The sequence below is a fragment of the Petaurus breviceps genome, unplaced genomic scaffold (assembly GCF_028583685.1).
Source record: "Petaurus breviceps papuanus isolate PSGF00001 unplaced genomic scaffold, PetGlider_PUasm1.0 185, whole genome shotgun sequence".
Taxonomy (NCBI): domain Eukaryota; kingdom Metazoa; phylum Chordata; class Mammalia; order Diprotodontia; family Petauridae; genus Petaurus; species Petaurus breviceps.
Window position 1 is genome coordinate 16,953,455 of NW_027185797.1, and position 22,381 is coordinate 16,975,835.

A 22,381-nucleotide genomic window follows, 5' to 3' on the forward strand; every position below is an offset into this window, starting at 1 on the left:
AGGGATGCAGTACTTTATTGCGGTCTGGGGGAGAGAGAGGCAGTGTGGTACTGTGGACAGTGCCCGGGGCTTGATGTCAGGAAGAACTGTGTTCAGATCCTACTTTCCTAACCTGCTATCTGTGTAATAGTCAATTAACGTTTCTTTACCTCAGTTTCCTAATCTTTAAATTGAAGACTAATAGTAGGTGTAGTATCTACCTCAGAGGGTTATTGGGAAGATCAAGGGGGATTATGTAAATGTTTTGCCAACCTTAATGTGCTATGTATGTCAGTTATAATTATAGTGATTGCATTTCCAATGCACCCTCTTCCTAGCACACCACCACATAATCTGCTTCATGTTTAATGCAGAGGGAAACCTTGAAGGACTGCAGAGGCTACTTGTCCTTGTTCACTCTTCTGAACTGCCTCGGGCTCTGGAACTGTCATATATCGCTGTCACCTGTTTCTCAGGACACATGGCTGGATTTTTTTGGGGAAAAAATAACTTAGAGAGGATTCCATTTAAAAAAATATGGGGCATGGCCTTTATTCATATTGGTTTTAGAGGACACCATATTTCGATGGCTGAAGAAGTGATTATGTGGACTTAATGGGAGACCTATAGGAAGCCTTCTCACTCCCTATGCATGAGAACTTAACTTGATTTGGAAAATAAGGGAAAGAGATGTAACTGGAGAAATGAGACTTGATCTTGACATTCCACTCTTGTTCTGAAGGCGTTCCCTGCTGGTCATACCAGAGGCAGCCATGGAAAAGGGGGAGGCAACTTGAGTTGCCTAAGCTGAAATGTAGCTATTGATGGAGTGACAGGCTGAAGGGGGTCAGCTTTACTGCCAGGCACCGCAGAGACAAAATGTGGAGGAAAGTAGAGCTCTCTAGGGGCTGAATTATGCAGTGGTTTGACAGTGATGGACTTCCTAGGAAATTATTCAGATCTCTCCTTGACCTTTTTTAGATAACAGAGTGGAACGCACCTCAGTAGCTCTCTAGTCCAAACAGGAATGGCCCCTAAAATATCCCTGGTAAGTGGTTATCTACATTCTCCTCAAAGGCCTTCGCTGAGGGGGAACCCATCCTTCCACTCTGGACAGCTCTCATCGTTGGTGTAGTGAATGAAGCTCTGTTTGGAGTCAGGAAGACCTGAGTTCAGATGAGGCCTCAGACACTGGCTCTGTGACCTTGGGCTAATCACTCAATCCTGTTTGCCTCAGTTTCCTCATCTGTAAAATGAACTGAAGAAGCAAATGGTAAACCACCTTGTCTTTGCCAAGAAAACCCCAAATGGGGTCACAAAGAGTCCGACATGGCCTGGAAACAACTGAACAATTGTTTTAATGTTTTCCCTGATATTAAGCCTAAATTTACCTCTCAGCAGATTCCACCCATTTATTGCTCCTGGTTTTGTCCTCCGAGGCCACGCAGAATGAGTCTCACATGGCAAGCAGCTGTGATATAAAGTCAGCGATTTACAACTGGCTGCCATTTGTCCACAGAATTGATTCTAGTGATTCACAGAGAAAGCTCTGTGTGCATAATGGAGGTGAAGCATCTCAGCTACAGGTGTTCTATGACATGTTCTTTCTGGTGACCAGCAGCCTGGCTTTGTAAGACAGGGTTACTGCTCTGAGATACGAGGTGGAGCTTGGAAGTTGTTTTAATGTACATTTCTCTAATTATTAGTGCTTTTGAGCATTTTTCATGTGTTTATTGATGGCTTGGATATATTACTTTAAAGATGGTTGCTATCCTCTGAGTATTCATGTATTGAGAAATGACTGTCATTTGTGAGTGTCTGTTTATAATATATACTGTATACAACCTGGGTAAATCACTTAATCTTTTTCAATCTTAATTTCTTTATTTGTAAAATGAATATAATCATAAGACCTACCTTAAAAGAGTTGTTGTGAGAGAGTAAACATGATAATATATGTAAAGTTCTTTGCAAACCTTAGTGCTGTGTAAATGTTAACATTATATGAATTGGTCCTTCATATGCAGGGGCTCCCAAAAGACTTAGTGCAGGTTCAAACTTTAATAGATTGAAAATTAGAAGAGAAACAGTTAACTGGGGAAAATGATGCAGCAAGTTTCTCCAATAAAGATCTGACATCCAAGATATGCAGAATGCCATGGATACTCTGACAATCTTGGATAGCAAATCTTTATTGCAGAAAATTGCTACATAATTTCCCCATTGTTGGTTCTCCTTCTCATTTTGACTGCATTGATTTTGTATTTCCAAAACCTTTCCAGCTTCCTATGAGCAGTTTTCCAATTTACCTTCTGTGACCCTTTCCATCTCTTGGTTCATGATGAACGCTTTCTCTATCCATAATTGCAAAATATTTTCTTTCTTGAGCCTCTAATTTATCTATTTTATGTAGAGGTCATGTATTCATTAGGAGCTTATTGTGGGATATGGTTTGAGATTTTATAACCAAAACTTCATTTCTGCCAGGTTACTTTCCTGTATTCTCAACTGTTTTTGTCTGATAGCTCTTACCCTGTTAGATGCAGTACTTAAGTTTGTTGAATGCTATATTACTACATTCATTTTCCTCTATGTGTTATTTGCTCAGTGGGTTATAATGTTCAACTTTTCTTTTTCTTCAGCCAGTATTAGATTGCTTTGATGATTACTGTTTTGTAGCAGAATTTGAGGTTGTAGAACTGATAGGCCCCTTCCTTTTCACTTCCCCCCCTATTATCTGCCTTGAAAACTCTGATATATTTTTTTGTTCTTCTGGATGAATTTCGTTAACTGTTTTGTAAAGTTTTCTGTTACAATCCATTGTCAGGTCAGTTGGTATGGCACCTAATAAGCAAATTCATTTAAGTAATATGATCATTTTATTTACATTGTCATAGTACAACCTTGTGGAATTAACATCCCTCCACTTATTTAGATCCGTCTGCTTTCTGTAAAATCCCGTGGTTGTGTACTTGTAGTTTTATGTTTCAGCAAGTGGAGTCCAAATATTTTATAATTCCATAGTTATTTTAATGGGTTTTCACTTTCTATCTCTTACTCTTAGGTTTTCTTGGTGATATACAGAAAGACTATTATTTGTATGGATTTAGTTTATATTCTGCTACTTTTCTATTATTATTTTAGTTAATTTTAATTATTTTTTTATGTAACCCATCATGGGGTGTTTGCACAAAAAGTGATCATTTTGTTTCCTTTTTTTCTCCAAAATTTTATTTTAGACTCAAACACTAAAATACAGATAGAGAATGGAGAGAAGAAACAAAAACATATCTTAAACTTAAATATTGGCGTTTAAATACAAAGTTGGAAAGGAAAAAAAAAGCATGGTGTGCATAGCAGAGCATAAGAGAGGATTCAAAATATGTAACAATAAATTTTCATTTCAAGAGTCTGTATGATAAATAATACTCTTTGTGTTGAGAATCGTCTATCTTTGCTTTCTTGTGAGTTTTCTTTTGTTCTCTACTATGCACTTTTTTACTTTGTTCTTTTTTCCCTTCCCTTCAATCCCTTCCAGAAGGCCACAATAAAGTTTAGATATGTTTCTCTTTAGCTATAAATATATACATACTCTCCCCCATGACCCAGAAGGTTACAATAAAGTTTAGATATGTGGAAAATTTAGATACGGAGAAACATAGCTACAGATATATACATACATATGTACATATATACAGACATACATTCCCACATTGACTCTACTCCTGATCTTTGTTTTTATGTATATGCATATCTCTTGTTTCCTATCCCTCCTGAGTCTTCTACTTTACTTTTACCCACTACCTTGCCCTCTTATGACTTGCCTACCCCCTTCCAAGGATCCCTCCCATAACCTCCCATTCCCATAAATCTAATCACCCTTCTATACCCCTATTTACCTGTTCTCCCACCCTCCCCTCTAAAGATCCCTTCCTTGTCCTCTCTCCCCTCCCTCTGCCCCCACCATTTTATTTATTCCGAATTTAGAAGACTTCTATACTCTCTTAAATATGTATGTATTGTTCCCTCTTACACCCATTCCAGATGAACGTAGGTTACCAGAACTAACAGCCCTCCTCCCCCATCTGATTCCTATGTATCAATTCTTCCTCTTGTACCTCATTTGTATAAAATAATTGCTCTTTTGAACTGTTCCTAAATGGTTTTACTTTTAAAATTCATATTATGCCCAGGTTTTTCCCAATCTTTCTTGTGAACTACCCAATTATTAATAAGAATCTTAGATATAAATTTTATATTTTACATATCTAAAAAGTAAACAGTCTGTCCTTATGGATCCCTTATAATCAGTCTTTGTTACGTACTTTATATTTATATTGGTTCTTCCATGTCTAATTGTCTAGTAAGTTCAGGTTTTTTTTTAAACAAAGTTTATCAAATGTCCATTTTTAAAATTCAAGATAATAGTTAACTTTGCAGGGTATGATATTTTTGGCCAGAGCCCCAGTTCTTTTGCACTTTGATATGTTGTGTTCCAAGACCTGTGATCCTTTAATGTTTCTGCTGCTAGGTCTTGTGTAATTCTAATTTAAATTGTTGGGGAGCACATTTTAGGCTTGGGATACAGTCCTTAGAAAGTCACAGAAGCAAAAGACAGAATTTCCTATGTGGAAATTAGCTAGTAGGTAAGTTTAATTGGTGCAGAGAGAACATAGAGGGGAGTAATAACAAATAGTAAGTGCTCAGTTGTTTAAGCATGACTGAAATCCTGATGCTAATAAATCCTTCTATTATTTCTTACTTCCCTTTGCCATTGTAGACACAGTCATGGCTCCTTAGTAAGTTATTGGGTGTTTGGCGGAATAGGTGGAGAAGTGCCCATTGTAAGCATGGACAATTCTCACACCATTTCCTCAGACTGGCTACTTTTTTCCTCTTAATAGTCTTCGTTTGCTGAAAGAATGTTTTGACAAATATGGTCTTAAAGATGACTAGAGTGTATTTTTTTCTTTTTTTTTCCTTTAACACTGAATTCACAAGTGGTACCACTGTGATATAATTATTTTGCAGTCACAGAAAATGTGTATCTGGTCATCTCATAACGGGTTCATTTATACACCAACTCCATAAAATTTGCATTCCTCCACAAGCGACCCATTTATAAACGGTAATAAATATGGCAGGCAGTCTGCCAAACACACTGCTGAGGCTTGAAAACTGATCAGGGTCAGAAGCAATGTAAAATTTAATGTATTTTTAAAAAAATAATAATAATACTTTTTAAAAGCCCAAGCCCCTTTTTCACAATTTTTAAAAAGAATTCAAGACAATGGAAAAGTATTTTGAAATATCTAACACATGCCATGTTAATGAATTCAAAAAAGAGTCTCTTCTCAGAAAGTTGAGCTCCTGCTGACTGAGGAGGTAAGGGCAAAGGCTGAAGGTGAAGAAGGGTGACAGTAACATTAAGAGTAAAGTGTTAACAGTAAAGTCTTCTGTCTGTTAAAGAGAATATTTCTGATGGCAACAAGTAGCTTTATATCAGTATTACTCATTAGACTTTCCCATGGGTAAATTATTATTCTGATTGATCAATATTTTTGTAAATATCTTCCCCACTCCAGCACTGGAAGTCTTCAAGCTTGGATGATAACTTCTCAAGAATACTGTAGTGAGAATTTTTGTTCCTGTCTGGGTTGGAGTAGATGGAGGTCCACTGAGTTTCCTTCCAACAATGAGATTCTCTGATCACTGGAAACTCTTCCTCAGGGAATGGACTTCATAAGGACCTTTGTATGGGTATTTGTTGTATTTAGGCAAAAGGTGTTACTATAATTTAAAAAAAATACAGGGTAAAGAATGAAGGTGAGGAGAGGCATTATATCACAGCTGTGCATGCCAGTCACAAAATGCGTGTAATAATTGCGGTAGTAAAAAAAGAATGACAACAAAGCATGGGAATGAAGTAAATAATAACAGCTACTATTGTTCACATTTATGTAGTGCTTTAAAGTTTACAAATCATTTTTTCTCATAACAACCTGGTGAGTTAGGTAAAAAAATGGAAGGCTTAGGGCAGACTATGGATAGAAGTGCATAATGAAATTGTAATGATTTTAGGACCATTGGTGAGAATGAAGGTTAATTTATCCTGTATCTTATTGGAGGAGGGGAAGAAGGTGTGGGTGACATTGTTCAGAAACATTTCTCAGTGATTTTTAACGGGACCCACATGTGTTAAGGGTACTTCCCAGGCTGGATATCAAGACTGGGTAATTGATGCTCTACAGACCTCATACATAGCCTTTCCCCTTTGCTTTTTTAATTAAAGTTTCAGCCCAATGAAATCCTTTAAAGTAAATTAAAATGAATCATCACAAGCTAAGCCTGTTCAGTGAAGGACTGTAACTAGTTAGAACTGTTTGATGAATAGAACTTTCTGTTAGCAAATAAGCTGAGTGCAGATGACTCCCCCCACCTTCTCTGGCTCAGACTGCTAAGAGAAAAAGGGCTTTTGGATCGAGTAGCCCAGAGTCTCCTGTGCATCTCTGCATATCCAGGGGACTTGCCTAGGTATAACCTATATTATAGTCCCTGCTAAAACAGGAGTGGGCAGCCAGGGAACTCAGGCCCCAGAAACGTTGCTGACCACAGTGCCAAAAAGGCAAACATCACAGAACCGTTTTAGGAAGAACATTGGTAATACGGGGACTGCACAGAAGAGACAGAAAAGGAGATAAAGAGACTAGAGATCATGCAGTACAAGGAGGAGTTGAAGGAAATGAGGTTACGTAGTCCGTAGAAGAGAAGACTGAGAGGCAACTTGACAACTCTTCGAGTGTTTGAAGGGTTATTCTTGGCCTCTGAGGGCAGACCTAGGAGCAATGAGTGTGAGTTACAGAAAGCTGGTTTTAGGACAAACTTTATGATAATGTGAAAGTGGAATGAGCTGCCTTGGGGGGTAGGTGACTTTCGTCCTTCCACTCCCCCCCCCCGGAGGTCTAGAAGCAAAGGCTGGATGACTTCTGACTGGTGAGAACGTGGAGTAGAGTCTTTTTCAAATGAATGGATTGGACAAGATGGCCTCTGAGGGCCCTTCCAATTCTGAGATTCCATGAAATTATTAATCCTGCTCCTGGTTGATGTTGGAGGCTCCTGGCTTGACATTCTTGACTCTGTTCCTCTACTTCTCTCTAAATCTGCCCTAGAATGTTAAAAATTGGAGGTTCTGATGTGAACCAACGAAACTTCTGAGAAGAGCTACGTCATTGGCATTCCATGTTGACAGTGATACCTATGGAGAAGTCTATCTGATATTACTTTTGTATCTCCAGTATCTGACATGCAGTGGGTTCTTAATAACAATTAAGTAGTAACAATTCATCCTTCATTATTAAAAGGACCAGTGTCTTGACTTATGTACGAATAGGATTTGAGTGAAGCAGTGTTGTGTGAAGTCATCAGCCTTCCCTCTCTCCTCCGGAGTCCTTGGAGTCCGGTGACAAAACAAAGGTGAAGATGACTGGCTAGGGTCTGGGATACAGTGGGTGACTTGGCCTTTCTCCTGACTCCAGGGCCGGTGCTCTATTCACTGTGCCACCCCAGACCTTGGCCTTTTAAAATGAAGGTCTTTCTCAGGTCTCAGTTTGTCTGCGGCAACATTCATTCCATGACTAAGGCCTAAATAAGAATTGAGACACAAGATGGCCCAAGTTACCGTGACAAAAATATCAATCTGGGAAGGGAAGACTCTCAGAGTTTTCTCCCATAACAGAAAACCTTAATAAATACTTCTTAAATTGAACTGATTCATTTGTCAGGATTTTTTCCCATTCCTCCAAAACTAACAAATATGAACTATGAATCTCCTGAATATAGAATATATTGTTATTCATTTGAATGAATTATTGCTTCAATAAATTACAAATTTGTTATTAAGTTCAACAGAACTCATGAAACTGTCGGAATCTTTTGGGTTCAATAGTTTGATTAGTTCTAAAATAACATTTAATTTCTCCTTTTTCTTGAAATTTTATAATGTATGTACACTCCATGGGGCATTCCTCTCTACAGATGAATCACAAACATGATTTAGGACTTTATTACACATTGGAAATGTGCTGGATCAGGTTTGCTATTGATTAGACTCAGCTGTTCAATATCTTGAATAAATATGCATTTGCCTCTATTGGCAATCATGAGGCCCAAATGACTCCTTCGTAAGTTATCCCATCTCCCCTATTCTCTGACTGCTGTCTGGTTGTGCGTCTGGGCTTTCATCCACATATGGAGGGAGACCACTCATGGCGTGTGGGGCTGGGGGTGAAGTGTGGAAAAAAGAATGGATAATCAGGGAAAGAATAACTGTCTCCTCAAGAAATCCTGTAGCTGAGAAATAGCCATCAGAGGTAAATGACTTCCTTTCCCTTAGATAGGCAATAAATCAACAAACCATTTTTAAGCACCTGCTATGGGACAGGCTACTGGGCAGCTAGGTGGTGAGCTGGATAGAGTGCCAGATCTGGATTCAGGAGGACTCATCTTCCTGAGTTCAAATCCAGCCTCAGATACCTCCTAAGCTGTATGACCCTGAGCAAGACACTTTAACCCTGTTTGTCTCAGTTTATTCATCTGTCAGATGAGCTAGAGAGAAATGGCAAACCACTCTGGTATCTTTGCTGGGAAAACCCCAAATGGGATCTCAAAGAGTCAGACACGACTGAAAAAGAACTAAACAACCGATGGGACTGGCAAGGCATGTGGGGTAATTAAAATTAAAGTGAAACAGTTTCTGCCCCCACTACTGGAGGAAGCAATTTGTACACGTAGACATGGAGGGGGTTTTGCAAAGTTAGGCACTAACTTTGGTGAGCCAAGGAAAGGCTGTTCAAGATGGCGCTTGAGCTGAGTTTTGAAGACTGGAGGTTCTGAGAGACTGAGGTGATGAGAGCCTACATTCCAGGCACAGGACACAGTTGGTGCAAAGTTCTGGAGATGGGAAATGGAGCATTGAGAACAGTTACAAAGGAGTTTGACGTAACTGTAAAGTGTGCTAAGTGGTATAATCTCTAATGAAGTTTGAATGGTATATTGGGACCATGACGTGAAGAATGTTAGGGGCCAAATGGAGGAACTTACATTTGTGTTTAGAGGCAAAAGGGAGTCCCTTGGACATCTGCCTTGGGAGCTATGATTCAACCCTACAGCCAAGGATTAAATCATAGGTTTAGAGCTGAAGGAGAATTAAGAGATCATATAATCTAGTCTCCCCCCACCCCATTTTAAAGAGGAAGAAACTGATACTCAGAAGATTAGTTGTCCAAGGTCACAGAGCTATTAAATTGCAGAGGCAAGATTCAGGTTGGGGTCCTCTGAGTTCACTTCTAGCACTCTTTACATTTTCCCATGCTTAACCCTGCCTTGTAGTCCTCGAGCAAGCTGAGAAGTCTTCTCTTTCTTATGGGTTTGACCACTGTGCATTTGGCAGAGCCCAGGCTGAGACTTGGGCTCTTTCTTCTGCTCCACTCCTAGACAACTGCCATTCACACCTTCTCAAGATGGCAAAGGGCAGATTGCATCTTGGCCAGGACAGACCAAACTTCTTCATATCGTTGATTTATAAGATAAGAGTTGGAAGGATTTTAGAGTTTCTTTAGACCAGCCCTTCACTTCACAGATGAGGCAACTGACTTCCAGTCAGGTGAATGACCTTCCCCATGATCACATAGCAGCAGAGCTGAGGCATGAATGCGGGTCTCCCAACTCTTTTTCCTGCACTCTTTCCATAGTACCTTGCTAACTGATAGCTTAACTAATCCAATTGGCAAGCAAATTATAATATTTTTAAATTTTCCCTGAATGTGAAAGAACTCCTCAGGGATTATCTAACTCAAATGTTGTATATTATTTACCGTAAATGGTGTAGGAATTATTGCTATCCACTGGGAGGTTAGATAATTTTTTAAAAATTTAATAAAAATAATAGAACTATTTTGTGTCATGAAAGATTAAAATGGCACTGACTTATAGAAAGCAGTCAACTGGATAATTTCGTGTGTATATATATATGTATATATTTCCATTTATACATATATATTTTCACACACCCACATCTTTAGATTTTTCTCCTGAGGCCCTTTGGCAAACATTGCAGTCCATCAGGTCCTCATATAATGAGGCTAAGTATGCAATACATACCAAAAGGTGGTGGAGGATTATTTAGAAATTGTTTGTGTAAAGGCCAAGGTCATACCTGCTGTTGTGTATGATGGGCAGGTAAAGGACCAGGAACGCTCTGTGTTCAGGCTGCCTTGAGAATACCTGGAGAGAGTAGACAGAGATAGAGTGAAATGGGGAGTCATGGGCTGCAACCTGCTGCCCCCCCTCCACCCTTAATCTGCTAATAAGGAAACAATGGAATCTTGGACCCAAATGTTTCTGTTCAAATGAAAGAGATCCTCTTTCTGTGGAGACAGTCTCAGGGCAAGTATAAACAGTGAAACATATTACATTGAGCATTGGTTGAGGCCATGTTTGAGGGCATATCAATGACCAATTTATATTCAACTCCAGGCTGACCTGAATGACAGTAGAGGGAAGGAAAGGAAGAGAGGGAGAATCGTAGCCAGCAGCGGCAGAGCCAGGTAGATACAAGTGGCCTTGAAGATGTTTTACAGCTGTATATCTAGCCATACGGATGGATATTTCTATGTGTGTGTGTCATATATAATATCTCTCTCACACACATAAACCTTTAGTATTTAGTATAATAAGAGTATTATTATCATATGTTGCAAGTTTTAACAAACTTTAGAGTCCAGTCCCCTCATCTTTACCATTGAAGAAAACTAAAACCTAGAGGGTAAGTGATTTACCCAAGGTCATTCAGGTAGTAAGTGGCAGAGCCTGAATTCAGGATTTGAAACCAAGAAGCTCCAAGGCAGTCCTGAGGGCATCCTTTATCCACAGAGAGATCCCACAAGGTGTCTTCCCCACCCCCAGCCATCCCTGCTCTGCTCCAACCTACAGTCAGTGCTGCCTGTGCCATTAAGGCTGCTTTGTCCAATAGCCACATGCCAAGAATCTTGATTTAAAGTTGTGGGGAAATCAGTGTTGCCCTAGTTAGAATGTGTCAGTGGAAGATTCCTTAGACCCTTTCTTTGGTTTTGGCTCCATAGGCTTGCTGTGGATACAGCTCTACTCTGTTTACTACAGCTTTTCCTTGTGTATAACAAATAACTGTTTGGGGGCTGTTCTCTGGGATTGATGGTCAAAGCTGAGATATGTATACTGAGTAACGCTTAGGCCTATATGTGTGCGTGTGGCCAAACCAACGCATTTTTAATTCACCCCTGAGAACCAGGCATATTGAAGCCAGCTCTGAGACTCTGGGGTTTTCAGCTCTAAACTGTTGGTAGGTCTTGGCTTTTTTGCTGTCATTTTCATTCACTCTTCAGGTATTCTGCTATCGGCTGAGAGTATCATCATTTCACTCCCCCCCCCTTCCATCCCCCTTGCCCTCTTCCAGGATACAAGATACAAGTTTATCAGAAGAGCTGCTTCCACAGCTGGAACTTGGGAAAGGATTGCCTGGTGCAGATCAGATGTACTCCTGGAATGTTAAGTCTCTTCACATTCATGGAACATGTTTCATAACCTTACACTCTATGATGTTACTAAAAAAAAAAGGTCTCTTATTTAAAGCTTAAAAGCCCCAAGAAAGGTAAATTACTCAAGTTCTAGGAAGCAAGAGAAAAACCTTTGAGGTAAACTTAATCATCCTTCTGGAGTGGTGTATTTTAAGAAACACACTTTGTTTCTTCAAGAAGGGATGGATTTGACAGACCTGGGTTTTCATTGGGCCTCTGCACGAATGAAATGGTAAGGAATAAAATGAAAAGGAGATTAATTGTAGCTAAAGAACAGGTGCTGAGAGAAAGGAAAATTAGACTAAGGAGTAGGAAATCTAGATTGAGAGTGGGGGAGGTCATAGAGAACAAGTGGGGAACAGAAAATAATAGTGAGTATTGTATGTGAGAATGGAAGGGGAAGGGACTGGCTTGGGAGTGGGGAGACAGGTGTTGACCTGGGGCTATCTACACTAATATCAGGTCCTGGTCTTTAGCACATAGAGAAGAGAAGGAACAGAGTAAAATTTTTAGAGAAAACATTCTCAGAGTGGATTAGGCCTAAAATCTCATGACTAGTCTAAGAGTTCACATACACAATCTTCTCAAGGGCTTTATAAGCACATAGGAGAAGCAGGATGCAGAGGAATATTTGCAGACATAAGATAGTGTGTTTTTCATTACCAACCCAAGAGGACTAGCATTATTGTTAATCGGAGCTATGTATCTGCTCTGCCATGGACCTCACTGGAAATATAACCACATGTCTGGAACTGATTCATGATTGTGGGAGAAAATAGAATTCAGTATGAAGAGTAATAGGCTATTGAAAAGATATATTTGAAAGGCTAAGCAGAGGGCCAACATTAAATAACAATAACGGAGGTCTGGGCAGCGCCCCCTCATTCGAGGCTAATAAGCTTATCGTAAGTAAGTTTGTTTATCATCCCCATTTTATGGCTTCTCCTGAGTGGCCCAATTTCCTGGAATACAGACTGTTGCATGTTAGTACCCCTAAAACTCAGGAGCTCCCAAACCTGAGCAGATTCTTGTGTGGGATGCAAGTGCATTGCAAGCTTAACGCTTTAATGATCCATTATAGTTGGGAAGCCATGAGTAAAGGTATCCTTCAGTGCCCTTTGCTGGGCCACGCTCTTTTTCCCATAACCTAAGTGTGGGCCTTGTCCAAAGCTCTAACCTGCCCCGTTTCCCCTTTTGTCTTCATACTATCTTTCTCTGTGATCTCCTCGGATCACTGTTTAGTTTAGGAGTTCATTTAATATCTTCTACAGGAGACTGGATTGTGAGCTCCTTGAGAACAAGACTGCTTTTGCCTTTTTCTTTTTGTATCATGAGCACTTATCACAGTGCCTGGAAGATAATAAGTGCTTAATTAAAGGCCAAGGACTTGTTTCTCAGATCTGTATGTCTGGTCCTAATCTCTTTCCTGAGCTCCAGTCTCACTTGAGGAACTGCCAAGTGGATATTTCCATTGGATTGGCCCCTTGGCACCACAGTCTCTACATGTCCAAAACATAGCTTCCTCTTTCCCTCCCCAAACTCCCCTCTTTTTAAATTCCCTATTTCTACCACAAAAATTACTCCATCCTTCCAGTTCCCCAGGTTAGTAATTCATTCTCAACACTTTCCTCTTCCTCAATCCCAATACTCGATCAATTACTATATGTTGTTCCTTCTATCTCCAAAACATCTCCTTCCAACCTACTCAGCTACCATCTCAATTTAGGTCCTTAACATCTTTTGCCAACTTTAATAACTTTTTAACTGGTTTCATGCATCCAGTGTCTCTCTTCTCCAATTCTCCTCTGATCCTCCTTCGCACAGCTGATGAATTAATATAACTGAAATATAGACCTGACTGTGTCACTCCACAAGAAGTTTCCATGGCTCCTTATTGCCTCTATGATTAAAGACAGTATTTTCTATTTAGTATTTAAAGCCTCTCATGGGGTCTTCCTCCAGCTTCCTTCTCTCATCTCACTGCATTATAACACCCCTTCATTCACTCAGAATTCCAGATAAAATGGCTTACTCACAGTTTCCCCCTGAGTCCCTGGTTTTACAAAGTCACCCTCTATACCTGAACTATACCCCCTACTCACCTCCACCTGAAAGGTCCCTGGCTTTCCTTCAAGGGTCAGCTTAAGTGTGATCTCCTACAGGAAGCCTACCTGGATCCTTGCCAGTTTCAAGCTCCCTTCCTATTGTATTTACTTTGTGTATATGTCACATTATTAGATAGACAGATGGACAAATGGAGGGTAGTGAAAGCAGTGTAGCATAATAAATAGAGAGCAGACTTCAGAGTCAAAAAAATCTGGGCTCAAATTCTGCCTCCAATACTTACTGACTGTGTGACCCTGGGAAATTCACAATCTCTCAAAGAATTGCTAGCAATTCTCTATGACTGTAAGTTGGAGAGGAGGTGTTGACCTCTATTGAAGGTGTTCTTCACTGGGAAAACCATCCACCAATAAAATCCCATGCCCAGTGCCTGGTACTTTATATTAACTTATCTGTGTACCTATTTTCTCCCTCCCCCTATAGAATAAAGCTGCATAAGACCAGGAAATGTTTCATTTATTTATATCAACATATGTTTATATATTTACATACATGTGTACACACATGTACATAAATACACACGTGTGTGCACATGTGTGCGCACATGTGCTTGTGTGTATGTGTGTCCCCAACACCCAGTACAACACCTAGCACACAGTAGAACTCAATCAGCAGCATTTGTCAAGAGTCAATTATGTGTCAGGCCTACTGCTAGCTAAGTGATAAGAGTACAAAGAAAGGCAAATATCAATCCCTGCCCTCAAGGAGCTTACATTCTAACAAAAAGACAATATGTAAATAGCTGGGTACATACAAGACATATATATGTCTGTCAAATGAACAGATGGTTGAATGAATGAAATAGAAGTCGTGATGCTGAAGGAAAAGGAAAGCTTTGGAGGGGAGTTGATTTTCTATGGTTCAGCAGTACCTATAATACTATTAGTATGTATGGTACATACACTTACATGATTCCCTATTCTCCAGGCAGATATATGTATTTTTTTTTAAATTTTAAATCTTTAATTTCTTTGTTTTTGCTTCCAAAATGAATACAGATAAATTTCCTTCTATCTGTATATCTGTACGTGTTGGGAAGAGTGGGGAAGGGGAATCTGGGAGTCTGAAATCATGAAGGGCCCTACTGGGAGGGAGCCACGTTGGGGCTTGGGGTGTGGCAGGACTAGCCCTCCCTTACTGGCAGAGAGAGCTGTGGGGGGAGGGAGGGCAGGTGTTTACTCTCATGCAGTCACTGCCTTCCCAGGCATTTGGGATTTGGGGGGAGGAATGTGGGGAAGAATGAGGTCCCCTGAGGTCCTCCCCTGCCACACTTGGCTGATAGATTATTGCTGTTGTCCTGGTAGAGGGAAGGGAAGCAGGAGAGGAGAGGGTTTGGATCGCCCAGCCTCTCCCAGGTGGTGGGGGCAGCCTGAGTGTTAGCAGCAGTTTGGGGTCATCATGGGGATTTTGTGGGGAGAAAGATGGGGGTCATTCTGTCCCTCTCCTGGAAGGGGAGTGGTTGTCAGAAGAGGCCATGGGCACCAGATATGGAGAGGCAAGACCATCCTCCCCACCCCCACTTCCCGATCCTCCAGCGGGCTGACCCTGTTGAGTTATCACTCATCAGCAGTGGCTTCAAGCTCCCCGTGGGTTCCCTGGACCACCTGTTGGTGCCCATCTTGCCCCAGGTACTCTCTGGGGGCCTCAGTTGCTCTGGTTTATCAGCTCCTGTGAGATGAACTTTCGAAGGCACTTCCAAGTACTGGCTATAGAGCCCCATGTCGTTGTGCCCAGCGCCCTCCACCCAAAGTGGCTCCACAGCTTCCTGGCAGCGCTCATAGAGCGCCAGTCCAGGTGAGAAGTCAATCACCTCGTCCTCAGTGCTATCAGTGTGATCTTGGGGACCTTCTCAATGTTGGGGAAGGCATCAAAGCAATAGGTCTCCTTGGTGTCAGGGAAGGCAACCCTCATGCCCGATGTGAGGGGGGAATGCAGCACACTCTCAGCGCGAGGCCAGGTCCATGCTGGGCACTGTTCCGATGCTCTGCCTATACAAGATGATGTTCCCTGGGCCGATGCCATACCTGGTCCGAAGGGCCTGCCACGCAGCGTCAATGGCAGCAAAGAGATTCTTCTCCAGGGGTTTCCTGAGCTCACCGGTAAGCCTGAGTAGTCATAAGAGAAGATATTGCAGTTGATGCGGGTGCCCAGGCCAATGTAGAAGCGGCTCATCTGGCCCAGGTCCACTGCACTGCCATGGGAAAACAGAACTGTGAACCTGGCCCTTGGCACACAGGGTCGTACATACAGGGAACGCAGATCCGCGGCTGCTCTTGGTAAAGAAGACCTCAGTCGCGTCTGGATCACGCTCAGTCAGGACCCCCTTCCCCCCCAGATCCCCGCCCTGGGGTGGAGGCCCCTCCCTGGACCCTGGCTCAGCCTCCGCCACCAGGGAGTAGGTAGGCTCTGGAGGCAGGAAGGCCAATTAGGCTGCGATTCGGCCAGGACAGGGCGGGCAGCAGAAGAAGCGGCAGAGTGCGCTGACGGACAGGCGGTTCATGGCGGACGGGGAGTCACGCTTACGTGAGGGAGGACCAGATCCAAGGCTGTGCTGCCCAAAGCTCTGGGCATACAAAGTCTTCAAAGCAGGACTTGCTTTTTATTTCTTGTTTTCCAGAACACAAGTGGGAAAGACTGTGCAGCGCTTCCCCTCAGCCTCCACATTGTACAAAGTACCTGTTAGAAGATCTGGACAGGGAACCGTAGTGGTCGGAGGCCAGCCATAAGGGAAGGCCACTCCTGGCTGCCACTGCTGCCCCAGCCACGCCTCCGGCCCTGTGCTCCATGCCCAGCCTGGCCCAGATCCTGCCACTCTCCCCTTATCCTCAGGGCTCAGGGCCTTTGTGGAGCTGAAGAGGAGACACCCCTCCCCTGCCCCTCAGGCAGATATTGTTAAGCTAATTCTAAAGCATTGATTCTATTCCTCTTTACTTCCTATGTTTGTCCTCCAGCAGTCTTCAAGGAGATGATGCAAGTAGCTTCAAACCCCTTGGCCTTGTCTTTAGCCAAGAATACCAGAATCCCCACCCTATGGGATACAGAGGGGTGAATTATTAGGTGAGTGCCATTTCCCTAGTAGGCTGTGGGGTAACCATGAGGCAATCATGTTGGAAAGACAAACGATGCCAGGACACAGCTGCTTGCCAGCATACCGGAAGGGCAAAGGGATCCTCTCCTGCAGTGAGCCCACTTGGCTTTCCTAGTATTGTGTACAGTAGGGGGCATTAAAATGTAATGGAAACGTGGACAACTTGTGTGCACAGGAGGCCAGCCAGAGTAATTAAGGCTGGAGAAGAGGCCCTTCTGAGGAAGGCTCCAGGTTAGGGGAAGGAGATGGAGCCATTTTCTAGTTAACGAAGGGATAGGATAAGGGTGTTGTGAGGGGCAGTGAGCATTCTCCATTCCCTCAAGTCTCACACTGTGACAGAAGGAATTAGAGCCCCACTTTAGGGAGGAGTCACAGACTCTGAGAGCTGCGTCACCTGTCCAGGTTTCAAAGGGGAGACAGTGGAATATGCTTTGGAGAGGTTTTTAAAACAAGGTAACATTCCTAATGGAAAGCTGGGGGTACAGTGGATAGACAGAGGACTGAGCTGGAGTCAGGAGGACCTGAGTTCAAATCAGACACTTAGCTCTGTGACCCTGGGCAAGTCACTTCACCCTCGTTTGTTTCCTCATCTGTAAAATGAGCTGAAGAAGGAAATGGCAAACCACTCCAATGTCTTTGCCAAGAAAACCCCAAACTGGGTAGTTTCCTCAGACCAGGGCTCATAAGTCATGCCCACAGGACATGTTGCCATCTACCTTTTGTCGTATGCAAAATCTTTTTGCTGTCTGCTAACGCCCAGATTTCACTTTTTCTAGACACAGTAATCAAATCAATATGACCATTGCTTCTGATAAGGTAGAGAGGTCCATTGACTATCCTATGAATCAACTCAATATCCCTGGGACTCCAGAGGCCAAAACTCTCTTCCCTACCTATCACTCACCTATGTATATGTATGGTCTCCTATTAGAATATGAATTCCTTGAAGAGAGGGGCAATTTCACTTTTTTATATAAGTATCTCCAACACATTTATCAGTTTCAAACTGCACTAAGACTTTTAGAACACTCTGTATATTCCCCAGGCACATAGTAACCACTTCATTGGTCTGTTTTGTTTCTTTCTGTTTCTTTTTCTTTCTCTTTCTTCCTTTGTTCCTTCCTTCCTTTCCTCCCTTTTTCCTCCCTCCCTCCTTCCTTTTTCCCTTTCTCTCTTTTTTGCATCCCTTTCCCCTTTTGCATCCCTTCTTTTCCCTTCCTCTAAGATGTCTTTGATCTTCTCCTAACCTGGTGCCACCTAATAATCCATTTTTCCTTCTATTCACCTCATATTTGCCTAGAAAACTTCATGTCCCACAAATCCTTTCTCCTTGATGATTCTTGCCTGCGATATCACCAGTCAGATTTCTTGAGCTTGACCTTATGCTTCCCTATAAAACTTCCGGCCCCCATCCACATGATTGATAGCCTTATTGTGTGGACTAGGAAGTTTGGTGAGAGCCTCACATAACCAGTACACTCAAGCAGGAAGGTTGCCTTCCTGTCTATCCCCTTTCTCCTTTTGCTATGACCAAAAGATCATGTTACCCAGATCCAGACACACCTTCCAGTCCCCCCCACCCCCACCCTCAGTTACTGCTGATCTATTCTGCCTTTCCAGAGATCTGGTTTTATCCTTTACTTTCTGGTGACTCCGATCTGAGGCTACCTTTGGTTCTTGTTCCTTTGCTCCCTCCTCATACCCCCTGAGTGTCTCAGGTCACCCACTATGCCTCATGTGAGTTTAAACATATCAATTAAAGAATCATTGCTTTCTCCAGTTGGGCATTCTGCTTCATCTGTTATTTAAACTAAGGTCCTACACAGAAATCTCTTAGTCCTCAAAAGAACAAACAAATAAAAGCCCGACACGTGCATTCGAAGGGGGCGTGCACACGATTGGAGCCAGATTGCAGAGGGCAGTGATGTGTAGGAAGGATTGCACTGTGGTTAGACTGGAGGAGATCAATTAAAAGACTGTTGGAATAATCTAGGAGAGGGGTAATGAGGTCTAAACTAGGCCAGAGGCAGTGACAATGGCAAGGAGGGTGCAAGAGTGGAGGATCCCAAGAATCACCAGACCTAAGTGACTACTTACATGTGTGGCATTAAAGAGAGGGAAGAGGCAGAGATGATTCTGAGGATGTGAACATGGGAGATTGACAGGATGCTGGCAACAGCTGGAGAGTGATGACCCAGGATGTGCTGGTCACTTACTACCTGGGCATCTGTTCTCTCTAGCCCTTAATTTCCTTATCTATCAAATGGGAATAATAATAGTTGTCTACAGGAAAAAGTGAAAAATGTACCAAATTTTGAGCCAGAGGACCTGGTTTCAAATCCTGGCTCTGCCACATATTAGCTATATGACCCTGGGCCAGTCCCTTAACTTCTCTGGTCCTCAGTTATTTCTAATAATAAAGGAAGGGTAGCACTAGTGGCCATAAGAGACCCCAGCAATTTTAAGTGATCTACCCAAGGTCACACTGGTAGTTAGCATTAGAGGTGGGATGTGAACTTGTCCTTTGTCTTGGGAGTCAATTCTTTCTCTACTGGAGCTAAGCTAGTAAGGCAGATGTCTAATTGTGAAAAATTAATACATCAGCAAGCATTTGCTTATCCCAAGCAATGTGCTGAGTACTAGGAACACAAAGACAAAGGAGAGATAGTCCCTGCCCTCAGCCAGGTTATGTTCTAAAGGGGGAAAAGTATGTGCCTCTATAATAATGCACAAGACACACACAAAGCATCTATAAGACAACATTGGGAGAGAGGGCACCAGCAGCTGAGAGGGCCAAAGAAATGGTGCCTTGAATGAGTTCTGAAGGAAGCCAGGCATTCCAAGAGCTGGATGTGAGGGGGTGGAACATGCCAGGCATAGGGGCCAGAGACAAAGATGGAGGAACCCCAAGCTGAGCAGTCTAACTGAATCATAGAGTGTGTGAGGGTGAATGAAGTATTATAAAACCACAGAAGGAGGTTGTAGCCAGATTGTAAAGGACTTTAAATGCGTCACATTTAAAAGACCATCTTTGATTCTAAAAGTAAGAGGGAGTCACTGGTATTTATTGAGTAATGAGGAGGCAGGAACAACCCTGTACTTTAGGAAAATAATAATAGTGTCCTAATAATATCTTACTGTGTGCCAGTCACTCACAATTATTATCTCATTTGGTCTTCACAGCAACTACAAAAGGTAAGTGCTATTGTTATCCCCATTTTAGATGATGGAAATGAGGCAAGCAGAGCTTCATTGGCTTGCCCAGGTCACACACTAGTGTTTGAGGCTGGATTTTAATCTGGGTCTTCCTGACTCCAGACCCATGCTGTATCCACCTAGCTGAGTAGAGAATGGACTAGAGGAAAGATTCAAGGTAGGGAGACCTTTGAGGAGGTGATGAAGTGACTTACATGACTGTAGTAAAGTGAGATGAACTGAGAAGGTCACTGTTTGGATTGGGGGCTAGAGAGGAGAGATGTAGAAATATAAATAATGTGAGTTGCCAACTGATTGAATATGGGAATTGCACAGGAGTGAGCTCTTGAGGCTGACACCTTGGCATGTGATAAGGTGGACAAATCGGACGAGGCAAGCCATTTGTCACTCCATTTTTGCTTTTGAAATTCAAAGACTCTCCCATCAGGGGAAGCTCCTTGTAGGAATGGATTTATCAGAATATTTTTGTTTTCAGTGAAAGGGTGTGACTTGGTGGCAGGAGAGGCCTGAGAAGGGACTGGGAAGAGGGGAAAGACAGATTTTAGAAGGAGAAAGAGAGAGATGAGAGGAAAGAGAGACAGAAAAGAGAGGGTAGAGAGGAAGAGAAAGAGACAGACAGAGACAGAGATGGAGAGAGCCAGAGAGCCAGAGCCAGAGACAGACAGACAGAGACAGAGACAGAGAGAGAGAGAGAGACAGAGAGAGAGAGGGAGAGGGAGAGAGAGAGAGAGAGAGAGAGAGAGAGAGAGAGAGAGAGAGAGAGAGAGAGAGAGAGAAGGAGGGAAGGAGAGAGGGGAAGGTGAAGGTAGTATGTAGCAACAAAACCCTTGCATCCACTTTTCAAATTGACCAAAGGTTGGCTCTTTCTGGGTGTATTAAAAAAAAAAAACTGGGACATTTTCCTAGCATTACAAGTGGTGATAAATTGAATGAGTTATTAAGATAGTTGTTTAAAATAATCTTGATTATGGAAAATGTATAAAATTAGCTTCTCCTTTCTATGCCTGATCATTTATGGAGGGACACAAGCAGTAATATTGAAAATAAAATAATTGTGAGTGCCTGTATCGAATTACCATAGAATTAAAATGAACCGTGATCTAAGCCTTTAAATACTTCATTTACTAAAAGTTGGGGGCACCGATTCCTGGTACTTAAACTCTCAGATTATCAGCCTTCCTTTATTTCATTTTTGCCAGAAATCAATTCTTGCATTTAGCAAACAGCAGCATCATTTTCTTAAATAATGCTCCAAATTAAAAATAAATAAAGAGGTTGATATTGACGATTCAGGGTTTTCAAAGAATCTGACCACAGCAAGGGGATAAAAAGGAAGAAGAAAATCAAGCTTACCCTCTGGGATATCGTACCTCTTATTGGCAGGATCTGCAATTTGGAAATAATTTAATATTTGCTGTTCTCCAGGTGCACCTGTTACTGAATTTCTTGGAAGCATTTGATTCATGCCTTTGCTCTGTGCAGCAAGAATCCTTGGGTAACTGATTTATGCATCGAATGACCTGAGGAGCTCTTAAGTTATGGGACAATGACTATAGATATCTTCAGCCCCACATGGGACCAATCTTGGACCTATCTGTTTTGTGGAATCCTGCTGTCCTCTTGGTCACATGGGCGGCTTATAATCCTCTCGCCCATCTTGGAAGTGCTGAATCAGAGATTTCATGGTTAATGGCTTTTGCCCCTTGGACAGGGTCAGGCTGTCACTTTATGAGTTCTCATGCAAGAGAAGATGCACCATGGAAGAGGAAGACTGCCGTCTCTTGGTCTCAGAAGGAACTTGGGAAAACATTAGGGATTTATTTGCATTTTAATAGAACTCTTCACTGAGTTATGACAAATTATCCAAGAAGGAGCAGGGCATTTGCTGGATATTGGGCAAGCCCATGGAGCAGCCTCAGGAGGAGCTTAGCACCTCAAACAAATGGTATGGACTGGGGCTGATGCATCAGAATGGCCATAGCTGTGTAACGTCACCCTCCACCAGGTCAGGTCACAACTCACCCATACCTTTGCTCCCTGGAGGACTCTCACCCATGTGTTCCCCTAAAGCCTGCACAAAGGGTCCACCTTCCTCTACACCTCTTGACATTGCCTTGATATCACTGGAGTATGCCTCTGATCTATCGGTTATCACTCATTCTCACCTCATGACCAGCCCAATGGCTTTCCCAGTTGCCTTCTTTACTTACATTCAAATCTAGCCTCTGCCACTTAATAGCTCCATGACCCTGGGTAAAGCACTTAAGACCACTAAAGCTCTATGTGCCTCAGTTTCCTCATCTGTAAAAAGGGAATGTCACCCTACAGTGTGATCTTAACATGTCTATCATTATGACAATATTCT

At 42.3% G+C, this 22,381-nt stretch overlaps 1 protein-coding gene and 1 pseudogene across 1 annotated transcript in view; one reads left to right on the plus strand and one right to left on the minus strand.

The window, feature by feature from the left end:
• RARB (retinoic acid receptor beta) overlaps positions 1-22,381 on the plus strand; it is an 802,273-nt gene that overhangs the window by 239,126 nt on the left and 540,766 nt on the right. The window lies entirely within an intron of this gene.
• Positions 15,357-16,212, minus strand: LOC138161464 (alpha/beta hydrolase domain-containing protein 17A pseudogene; annotated as a pseudogene).